The sequence below is a fragment of the Gobio gobio genome (assembly GCF_949357685.1).
Source record: "Gobio gobio genome assembly, chromosome: 11".
NCBI classification, from domain to species: Eukaryota; Metazoa; Chordata; class Actinopteri; order Cypriniformes; family Gobionidae; genus Gobio; species Gobio gobio.
Window position 1 is genome coordinate 41,509,478 of NC_137104.1, and position 11,320 is coordinate 41,520,797.

The following is an 11,320-nucleotide window of genomic DNA, read 5'->3' on the forward strand; positions in this document are numbered from 1 at the left end:
GATTAATAGGGATTCCGCCAGTCTCTCATCAAGAGGGGTCAGCTCCGGTGTCCCCTTTCCCCCCGTGGCACTCTGAAGATGGAGCGCTAGACGCTTTTTTGCCTCGACTTTGATGTCCGACCATTTCTTTTTTTTTTTCGAGGTCCGAGGTTGTGAGGCTACAGCATTTACGGCGTCTGCAACCTTTTGCCACTCAAGTGCCTTTTTGGCATTAGTAATGTCCACACTGTGCCCTCCAAAAAATATTTTTCTCCTCTTTTCCACCTCCTCAACGATAATTTCTACTTCACATTGAGTGAAGTTACGTTTTTTTGATTTCCTCTCTGTATTTGCCATGATTTCGCAATCGATGAATATTAACTTGTGGGCGTTTCACGGACTATTTATGGGCAACTATGGGCGTGACATGAAGCCGCAAAAGCTGCGCTACATTTAGAATTGATTGTGATTTATTAAGGGAAAACTGCGTAGGACGTGCGTGCGCAAGGTTTTATAAATCTGAGTATTTTTGTGCGTACGCACGTCCTATGTTTCATCCGTAGGCCACTTCTAACGCAAATCCTACGCAAAGTTTTATAAATGAGGCCCCTGAGCATGTGGATCCAAGTACCACGAGGTGCCATCCTCCACCTGGACGATTTGGCTTTGTACCATCTCCCAAGTGAAGAGTATCAGTCAGAGATAGAAATCCCAGCCTTTTTCAAGGACCACAACTTCACCCTAGCTCCAGAACTAGAACGGTGGATTGAAAAAGGGGGGCCTCAGCCCATTGACATTGTTCCCCTCGACACAGCCCTCCAAGCATTGTCTCGATTACCTATCCTGAATACCTCACCTGTTGTCCAAACCTGGACCGCCGCTGACACTGCCCTATGTATCTCCATGATCATCGGCAATACCCTAACCCTGGGCATAGTCTTTCTCCTGTACAGGAAGTTCAACGAGATGAAAACCTCTACAGCCAAACTCACGACAGCTGTGTCTGGAGGTCTCCGATGGAAACCCCAGAGGGAGGGTACCATGCCAGAAGCAGATGCGAACCTCATCGAGCTGGCTCCTCAGCCATAATGAACACCTGCTACCCAACCGTCCCAAATCACCTGCCATCCGACCATTGTGATGGGGGTTGTCCGATAATGACCATAGGACATCATCCGACAAAAAGGGGGATAACTGTAGCAACAATGACCCGATTCAATCAGATTTTGGCCGAATGCATACGTCACCGATGGGAATTGCACAGTCTCTCGTGACTTTCCTAATCAAATCAACCACAAACAAAGGACTTTTGTGTGTGATCAGGATATCAAGTTAATTAACAACCCAAGGAGCCAGATTGTCTGAGTCTAAAGAATGGAGCATCAGATGGTATAGCCTCGAGACATGCACATGACTTCACGTCCGCAAATACACACACACATAGCACGCGGGAAAGAAGACAATTCTTGCACAACACGTGTTACTTAAAACATGGGGACTAAAAGAACTGTCTCAATAATGTTCAAATATATATAATCCGTTGATTTCATGTCTTTATCCCTCAGAGCCCGACGGCATCGCCCACGACGTCACACGGCACCTCCGATAAATATCTATATTATTTCATGAAACTTTTATCGATTTTCTTACCGTTTTTTCCAGCAGAAACGAGCTAACGAGCTAGCCATCACGGGGGTGTCTTTTGTGTCTTTGTAGCCTTTACAGAAGGTTTTCTATCCAGCCTGGAACATGTGCATCTTTTTGGAGTTGTTCAGCAATAAATCAAAACGCTTACATCCAAGATATATCCACTTGATGTCCATAATTTATACATTTTCCATCATTTTTGCCGCTAGCGCGATGCTAGCTGCCATTTTGGATGTGGGTTTGACCAATGACAGGCTGATCCGTCATCCACGTTGGTGTGCGTCATTACGCATGAACCACAGCTTTGTTATTGTGAAGAGAGACGCACGGCTAGTGTTGAGGAGATAGAGAGAGAGAGAGAGAGAGAGAGAGAGAGACGCGCTGCAGTTTTTAGTAGTTTTGTGGAGAAAGTTTGAGGAAAAAGTTTGAGGAGAAAGTTTGAGGAGAAGTTCCTGATAGGAACTGTTTTGAGGCTTGGCACCAGTAAATATCCAAAATCCAAAGAGGCCAAAAGCGCCTGGACTTTTTTTGGAAAAATGTAAATAGTTTTGGTTCTGTATAAGTTATCATGTTTATTCCTGAGTTCCAGGACTCCAAAGACTTGAACAAACTGTTTTCCAGAGGAAATATGCTTAGCTTTTATTTATTTGTGTGTGTTTTCAATAAATATTTGAGTGATTCAATTTCCGTTTTTTTTTTTCATTTGTCTTTATGGTCCCATAACTTATTTTACATTCAGGTGACATCAATGCAACACAAATATACTGACAGTGCAACTTGTCTTGAAAAAAAAGAGGTGTGTCAATTGTCTGTGCACAACAGGGTTGATGTTTTACAAGCTTTTTTAGTAAATAACACCAGGCGGAAAATTAATTGTAAAAATACCCTTAGGTCTTAAAGGGTTATACAATGTATTAGAATAACTAGGATGTTTACTGTTGTAAATCAAAACCTGTATGCCAGTAACTATGATAATCTTGTATATCTGTACGCGCAAGTCGCAGAATGACCGTTCTTAGTCAAGGGTCAAGCCAAACATCACTTGTCTCTTCATCAGACACATATCCTTCAAGAATGATTTTATGTTCAATATTAAAATAAGAATTAATGATAATGAAGTTATAACCATTTCCTACATTTGATAAATCAGTTCTCTATATTCAAGGAGTGATTTTGGATATTGCAGTGTTTTAGTTGCTCTGTGCTTTTGAATCCAGATTATTTAGGTGCTGCTCTGATGTATGTGTCAAGACGTGCTGACAGGCAACTGTCCTTGGTGTTGTAATAACACCCCAGGGAGTGAAGAGTGCTCAGCATGTGTTAACTGTATGTCTTACTAAAGTGACCCCTGGAGTCATCTATGTCACAGCTATGGGACTCTTTGGGGACTCAGAGAAATGTACCTCTTTGACATACTTTTCTTTCTTTATAAAATAGAATAAAGTCACTTCTGAACTAAATGTAGTATCAGCATGTTTTGGAGAAGTGCTTTGTTGATAGTTAGTTAAGATGTTCCGACCTTGATGGAAACTGCTATTCTGCGGAGCTTTGTGTGTGTGTCTCATGATTCTGTGCAGATCCAGTATTGGAGATGGTCCTTTCGGCAGACCATTCTAGACTTGGAGGCGTCTTTTCTATGACCTCCGAGGTCACTAGGGACTAATCTGGGCCTGGGCGACATCAAGTCTACGCATTTTTAGTGATATATGCTCCTATCTGTTTACGTGTGGAAAGTTGCTTACATTGCATGTTGTTAGAACCAATCAGAATCATTCCACATGGCAGTAATGACGTGTCTAGACCTTGAAAACAGTATAACTGTTCAGAAAATTGTATGTACGTTAGACGGAGGCGGGGAGACTGTTAGAGGGAGCGCGGCCTACGAACTCCTCTTGAAGCTGGCTTCTGCTGATGAAACTGCAAACTATTCTTCAGTAATTTTTTCTTTAATTAATCTGACTCCTGACTCCTGATCTTCATTTTTCACTACTGGTCCTGGGTCCTAAGCTGTTACCCCAACATTAGTATCTCTGTTATCGCAAAAACCTGATGGTGCTAAATCTTGTTCAAAAATCACAACAAGATGCAAAGTTTCAGAAATACCAGCTTTCTAAAGAAATAGAGGCTTAAAATTGCCACCCTATTGATTAACTGAAGAGGAGGGGGTTCAGAGAACAATGGAACACTCGCGCCTTCTCTCCACAGATGTGATTGGATACTTCCATCTGTCGGGCTCGGCCACTCCGTCCATAAGAACAGAAGTTTATCATTAACTCCTCGCACTCCGCCATCCCGAGGAAAGACCACCCTGGCCTTCGCCCCCCCTTGAGAGAAGGATTCCTTTGGCAGCCAGCCAAGAGAGAAAGACCTGCGAACTTCTGGAGCGACTTTCCTGAACTTCACAGAAATTCTCCCGACTCACCTCCGTAGCGAACTTCCACGACGATTCGAACTCAGACACGTACACAAGAGAGCCTAATGCAAGTATTATATTTCACCTTTAACTGCTTGTACGAGGTTGTCTTAATTAATCCTGATTCACGAAATCATAAATGTCTGAAGGGCTGTGGTGAACTCTCTATCTCTCTATCTCTGTATCTCTCTATCTCTCTCTCTCTCTCTCTCCCTCTCTCCCTCGTGGATTCTCTCTTTCCATCATTCTTTCCCTTTGATTTTATTCGATAAGTTTGATTTTTCCTTGTTTGTACCATATCGTTTGTTTCTCCTATATATATGCATATTTACCCCCGTGTGATTCGTAGCTTTGTTTTCTGTAGTTGTTTTATTAAAACCCAATAATTGCATTAAATTGAATCCATATTTTTTTGCTCACAAATCTGGAAGTCACTGAAGCGTAAGATCTAAGCTACCCATTTAAGCTTGATTTTCCTGTATTACTACTTCAGTAGTACAAATTGTGCAAACATAAGAGATATTATTTGTCCTGATCAAACAGATCAATGTTTCTTAAGGTTTGTAAGATTGATAATTGATGAAGAAATCAATTTGGATAAAGGTTATTTTTAAATGATTAAAGGTTCCGTTATACGTTCATTTTTGTCTGTACAACAAGCAAATCATATTCATAGACTCATGAATATTCATACCATTTGAATTAATTATTCCCCAGAACTTATTGTTGTTACAATTGTACTAGACATGTGTGCAATTAATGTGGGAAACAATAAATACTCTGAACCCCAAGTGGATTTACACAAACTGAGAAAGTCAAAAAGCGTTAGGTTGTGCCCCGCTCTCCCCTACATGAGGTGGAGTTACTGAACAGTGGTTTTTAATTTCAGTCCTGGGCATCCATTATTTTGAATGCCACCAGTTTATTAACTAATATCCCCTTTACCCAACACAGGACACAGCTAATGTGATTCTACACAACAGTACATTACAGTAATTGCCTTTCACTGTTTATTCTAAAGTGTTTTATTTACTTGTGAAAAATAATTATATAATAGATCACAAAACATGATTTTATCTCTCTTTTGAATTTATTGAAGTTCAGTTTAGGCTTCATGTCAAAGGACTTTTGTCTTATGTCTCACCATGACAAAAGTGTTGATAGTTACCTAGAAGAATATGTCTGTGCCTGTATGTGCTTTTTTTATATAAGTGCAATAAAATAATAAGCATTTTTTTTATAAGTCTGGATTGAATAATTTACATCTTTACAGATTTTAAAGAATGTTTCTTCAAACAAGCTCTGTTTGAGGGACCTTTTCAAACTGATCAGCAGTAGTTTTGTTATTGACTCACAGAGTAAGGAAATATTAATAAGGAAACACAAGAGGTTGCATATTATTTGCATTTCTCTTTTGCATGTGTCCTTTTAAATCTTTGCATTTGCCCTGAGGCTGAGATTGCGTGCATGAAAACACACAAACGGCTTTTCTGTTGTCCACCACCCTCTGTTGTTCAAAACCAGTGGAAAAAAATATAAACCGATTCAAAATATAAGCAAATATGTAGGCTGTGCCCTATAACTATTAAATATTAATGTGGTGCCCAATTTTCCAACCGAGGGGACCCGGGGGGACCAATAATGTTCTAGATGAAGTGTCTACTTCTGTGCTCATTAGCAAAAAAAAACCAAAAAAAACAATTTGTAATGAATTCCTTAAAACTTGCTGCCTAACCCCGAGAAAACGTCTCGGTTACGTATGTAACCCTCGTTCCCTGAGGAGGGAACGGAGACGTACGTTAGTGACTAACGAATGGGGGTTTCGCTTAGACGCCAATCATCTCCGAGAATTCAACAGCGCCCAATGGCAGTGCCAATGCCATGGGCATGCGGAATTTGCATGCGTAACTCCGCCCCACCTCGTGGGTATATAAGGAAGTACGCTGGCAACATCGCATTATGTTACTGCTGCAGGAGCCAAGACTGAACTCCGCGTTCCAGGCAGTACAGCTGACGTGGCAAAGGAAACGTACGTCTCCGTTCCCTCCTCAGGGAACGAGGGTTACATACGTAACCGAGACGTTCCCTTTCGTTCAGTCACTACGACATACGTTAGTGACTAACGAATGGGGGTTCCAATACAACAACGCCACTCAGCTGTCATCCAGTGCCCTGCGTAAGTGTGAGTACCCTGTTGTAAGACTAGTACGGACGAAGGACTCCCACTTATCACAGGATTACCAAGGTACACTGGGAAGCATATCCCAGTGAGGGAATGCCAAGATGCCTACCCGTAGGGAGGGCTTAAGAACACACATATGACCCGCTAAGGGCTGCATATGGAAGATCTCTAGGGTACCAGCCGAAGGAGGATTTTTAACCCTAGGGGCGGCAGGGACTTGCCAAGGGAAAGACACCTGCTCGCTGAGGAGGCTTACGGTGGAAATACTCGTGTGGGGGTCGCCGGAGGGGAACCATGCACACGGAGCACCTGGCCGGACATGAGGGTCTGGGCTCGAAAGGGCAGACTGAACTGATGTCGGCGTAAGCAGTGCTGGAGGAGCTCAGGGCTCTCGGGGAGCTCACCTGAGGGAAAATATCGCACGTATCCAGTCCTTGGAGTGGAATGGCGAGCAAGCGAAGACACCTGAGCCTGGCCCATTACCGGCCACCCGTAGGGGCGAGTACATAGTTGGACACTGGCTCCACTCAGAGATTGTAGAATCTGGCGAATGTGTTGGGTGTCGCCCAGCCTGCAGCTCTGCAGATGTCTGTTAGCGAGGCGCCATGCGCTAGAGCCCAAGAGTGGGGTGGAGTGTGCCCTCCCACCAAGGGGACATGGTCGACCTTGCTGTTGGTAAGCCAAAACAATGGTGTCCACTATCCAGTGAGACAACCTCTACTTTGAGAGAGCACTTCCCTTCCGCTCTCCACCATAACAGACAAAGAGCTGGTCTGAGGTCCTGAAACATCGCGTGCTGTCTACATAGGCGCGGAGAGCGCGTACTGGACAGAGCAATGCCAAGGCTGGGTCTGCCTCCTCCAAAGGCAGCGCTTGCAGGTTCACCACCTGATCTCGGAACGGAGTGGTGGGAACCTTGGGCACATATCCGGGCCGGGGTCTCAGGATCACGTGAGAGTTAGCCGGCCCGAACTCAAGGCACGCTTCGTCAACCGAGAATGCTTGCAGGTCCCCGACCCTCTTAAGCGAGGCCAATGCGGTCAGCAGAGCCGTCTTCATAGACAAGATCTTAATCTCAGCCGACCGCAAAGGCTCAAAGGGAGGCCTCTGCAGAGCACTTAAGACTACTGAGAGGTCCCAAGAGGGAACGAGAGGAGAGCGAGGAGGATTCAGTCTCCTCGCCCCCCTCAGGAACCTGATGATCAGGTCGTGCTGACTTACCTTTTTGTCTCCCAGGAGATCGTGGTAGGCAGATATTGCGGCCACATACACTTTAAGGGTGGAAGGAGACAGCCTTCGCTCCACCCCCTCCTGGAGAAACGATAGCACGGACCCGATCGGGCATTTCCAGGGGTCTTCTTGGCGGGAAGAACACCATGTGACGAAGAGGTTCCACTTCAACGCATAGAGACGTCGCGTAGACTCAGCTCTAGCGGAAGTGATGGTAGCGACCACCGCAGGTGGAAGACTACTCAAACCTGCCGCGTCCCGTCCAGAAGCCACACGTGGAGCTTCCAGAACGCTGGACGCGGGTGCCAAAAGGTGCCCCGTCTCTGAGTGAGGAGGTCCGGTCTCAGAGGAATAGGCCAGGGAGGAGCTGTCGCAAGGAGTAGAAGTTCTGGGAACCAGGTCTGGCCGTGCCAATACGGGGCGACCAACATGACCTGCTCCTTGTCCTCCCTGATCTTGCACAGTACCCGTGCAAGGAGGCTCACTGGGGGAAACGCATACTTGCGTAGCCCTGGCGGCCAGCTGTGCGCCAGTGCATCCGTGCCAAGGGTGCCCTTGGTCAGGGAATAATACAGGGAGCAATGGGAAGAGTCCCGGGAGGCAAACAGATCTACCTGTGCGTCGCCGAACCGTTCCCATATCAGCTGGACCGTCTGGGGGTGGAGTCTCCACTCTCCGGGGAGAGGCTGAATCCGTGAGAGCTCGTCGGCTGCACGGTTCAGGTCTCCCGGGATGTGGACAGCACGAAGGGACCTCAGGCGCTTCTGACTCCACAAAACGAGATGGCGGGCGAGTTGAGACATACGGCGGGAGCGTAGACCGCCCTGGTGGTTGATGTACGCTACTACGGCCGTGTTGTCTGTCCTGACTAGTACATGTTGACCCCTCAGCAACGCTCGGAAGCGGTGCAGGGCGAACCGTACTGCCAGTAACTCGAGGCAATTGACATGCAGAAGGCGCTGGGGTTCTATCCAGGAGCCCGCGGCTGCTTGTCCATTGCACATGGCACCCCAGCCCATGGATGATGCATCTGTTGATACAACAACATGCCTGGAAACTCGTTCTAAGGACACTCCGGTCCGTAGAAAGCTGAGGTTCGACCACGGGGTGAGAGTCTGTAAGCAGGCCCGAGTCACTTGTACCCGGAGCGTGCCAGACCGCCATGCCCATCTCGGGACTCGATCGCGTAGCCAGTGCTGAATCGGTCTCATATGAAGCAATCCGAGCGGCGTCACCGCGGCTGCAGATGCCATATGCCCCAGGAGCCTCTGAAATAGTTTCAGTGGAACCGCACTCTTGCCCTCGATTTGACGAAGGGAAGTCAGCAGAGACTGCGCGCGCTCGCTCGAAAGCTGCGCGCACATGGCGACCGAGTCGATATCCATACCGAGAAAAGAGATCCTCTGCGCGGGGCAAAGTTTGCTCTTCTCCCAGTTGACCCGAAGGCCCAGACGGGCTAGGTGATGGAGCACCAAATCTCTGTGTCCGCAAACCTGCTCTCGAGAGTGACCCAGTATGAGCCAGTCGTCGAGGTAGTTCAGGATGCGAACCCCGTGCTGCCGAAGGGGCGCAAGGGCTGCCTCGGCAATCTTCGTAAAGACGCGAGGGGACAGAGATAGCCCGAATGGTAGAACTGCGTACTGATATGCCCGCCCCTCGAAAGCAAACCGTAGGAACGGTCTGTGTCGAGGTAGAATGGAGACATGGAAGTAGGCGTCCTTCAGGTCGATCGCTGCAAACCAATCGTCTGGACGAACGCATTCGAAAAGGCGTTTCGCTGTCAACATCTTGAACGGAAACCGGTGAAGGTAACGGTTCAAGACGCACAGGTCCAGGATCGGTCGTAGCCCACCGGTCTTTTTGGGTACAATGAAGTACAGGCTGTAAAACCCGGAATTCATCTCGGCTGGAGGGACAGGTTCGATCGCACCCTTCGCCAGTAGGGTGGCAATCTCCGCTCGCATGACGGGGGCATTGGCCCCGATCATAGTGGAACGGACTCCCCGGAAGCAGGGAGGAACCTGCGCGAACTGAATCGCGTAGCCGCGCCTGATGGTCCGCGCGACCCAGCGGGACAGCCCTGGAAGCTGAAGCCAGACTCCCAGAAACTGTGCCAGCGGGGTCATACGGAGTACAGACGTAACCGGTGTGGGCTTGCAGCGATGCAGCGTCACCGGCCCGGACATGGGAGGCTGAGGGGCGTCCCGGTGCGGGGGCACGGTTGACTGCTGCGTCCTGACAGAGGAGACCAGGGAAGGACGCACGTTCCACTGGGGTCTGCTCTGCCAGGAGGCTGGCGACAGAGTGGGATGCGAGTGGCGGGACCCGTGGGTGGCGCGCACCGTCATCACCGGACTCTGTGGGCTCAGGGATGGGAGTGTTAATTCTTTCTTTGACCAAATTAGGGTGCTGCTGACCCGTGGGCCAGCAGCTGAACAAAGGATTCTCCCCCGGCCCTCCACCGGGGGGAGGAGTGGTCCTGCTACCATCTCCTGGAAAGAATACTCCATCCCTGAGCCATCCGTCTCAGGAACGCCGCTTGGCCTGGCGTTTAGCGGGGCGCGGGGCGGGCTGAGCGGATTGTGACGCCTTCCTTCGGCGACCTCTGCCACCCGGCCCGGGTGAAGGCTGCTGCTTGGGCCGGGCGGGAGGGGCGGGAGGGGCGGGAGCCTTAGGAGGGCGTCCTCGGCGTGGAGCAGACTGAGGCGACTGTGCCGGCGGCTGGGTGGAGGCAGCAGCTGGCCGCCGGGGCAGTACATGATTTATAGCCTCAGTCTGCTTCTGAGCGATTGAGAACTGTTGGGCAAAGTCCTCAACCGCCCCGCCGAAGAGGCCGGCCTGGGATATGGGGGCATCGAGGAACCGGGTCCGCTCGGTGTCCCGCATATCGGCCAGGTTCAGCCATAAGTGACGCTCCTGGACCACGTTTGTGGACATCACTTGACCCAGGGAGCGTGCGGTCACCTTCGTCGCCCGGAGAGCGAGGTCGGTGGCGGCACGCAGCTCATTTAAGAGCCCCGGATCAACTCCACCCTCGTGCATGTCCTTGAGGATCCTGGCCTGGTAGACCTGAAGGATCGCCATGGCATGCAAAGAAGCGGCAGCCTGCCCCGCGGCTCTGTGCGATTTCGCCACCAAGGTTGATGTGAATCGACAGGCTTTGGAGGGGTGCTTAGGATCACCGCGCCAGGTTGAAGCGCTCTGAGGACACAGTTGCATCGCAACAGAACGTTCAACTGGGGGGACCCCAGTGTACCCATTGGCAGCCGCCCCATCGAGGACGGAGAAGGCGGAGGAAGTCGCCGAACGGTCACGGGAAGACAACGGGGACTTCCAGGACTGCGCAAGTTCCTCATGAAGCTCGGGAAAGAAAGGTATTGGGGGCGGGGACTGACGGTTGTCAGCGCGCGCTCCCAAAAACCAATCATCGAGCCTGGAGCGTTCGGGACAGGGCGGAGGGTTCCACTCTATCCCTAAGCTCGCGGCTGCCCGAGACAACATGGCTGTCAGCTCTGGGTCCGACTCGGGCAATGCTGGAGCGCCCGAAGGCGGTAGCACAGCCGAGTCATCATCCTCAGAGGACTCGAGCCCACCTTGTGATGCGGTGACCGACATCGCATCTTCCTCCGGAGCGCCAAACGAGATGCACGGGGGGGCAGGAGCCGCGTCTAGATCTGCGTCTGGACACTCGCGGGTTGCAGTCTGCAAGACGGGGGTGTGGCCCGAGGCATGAGCGTCGGGGCTTTGTTCCACACCGTAACCGTCAGGTCACCCTGACCACCAGCCGAAGTACTGGGCCTCTGGGACTCAGTAGATCGGGGTGTGGTAGAGGGGACTCTCACTTCATTACGAAGGTCATGGAGTCTTGA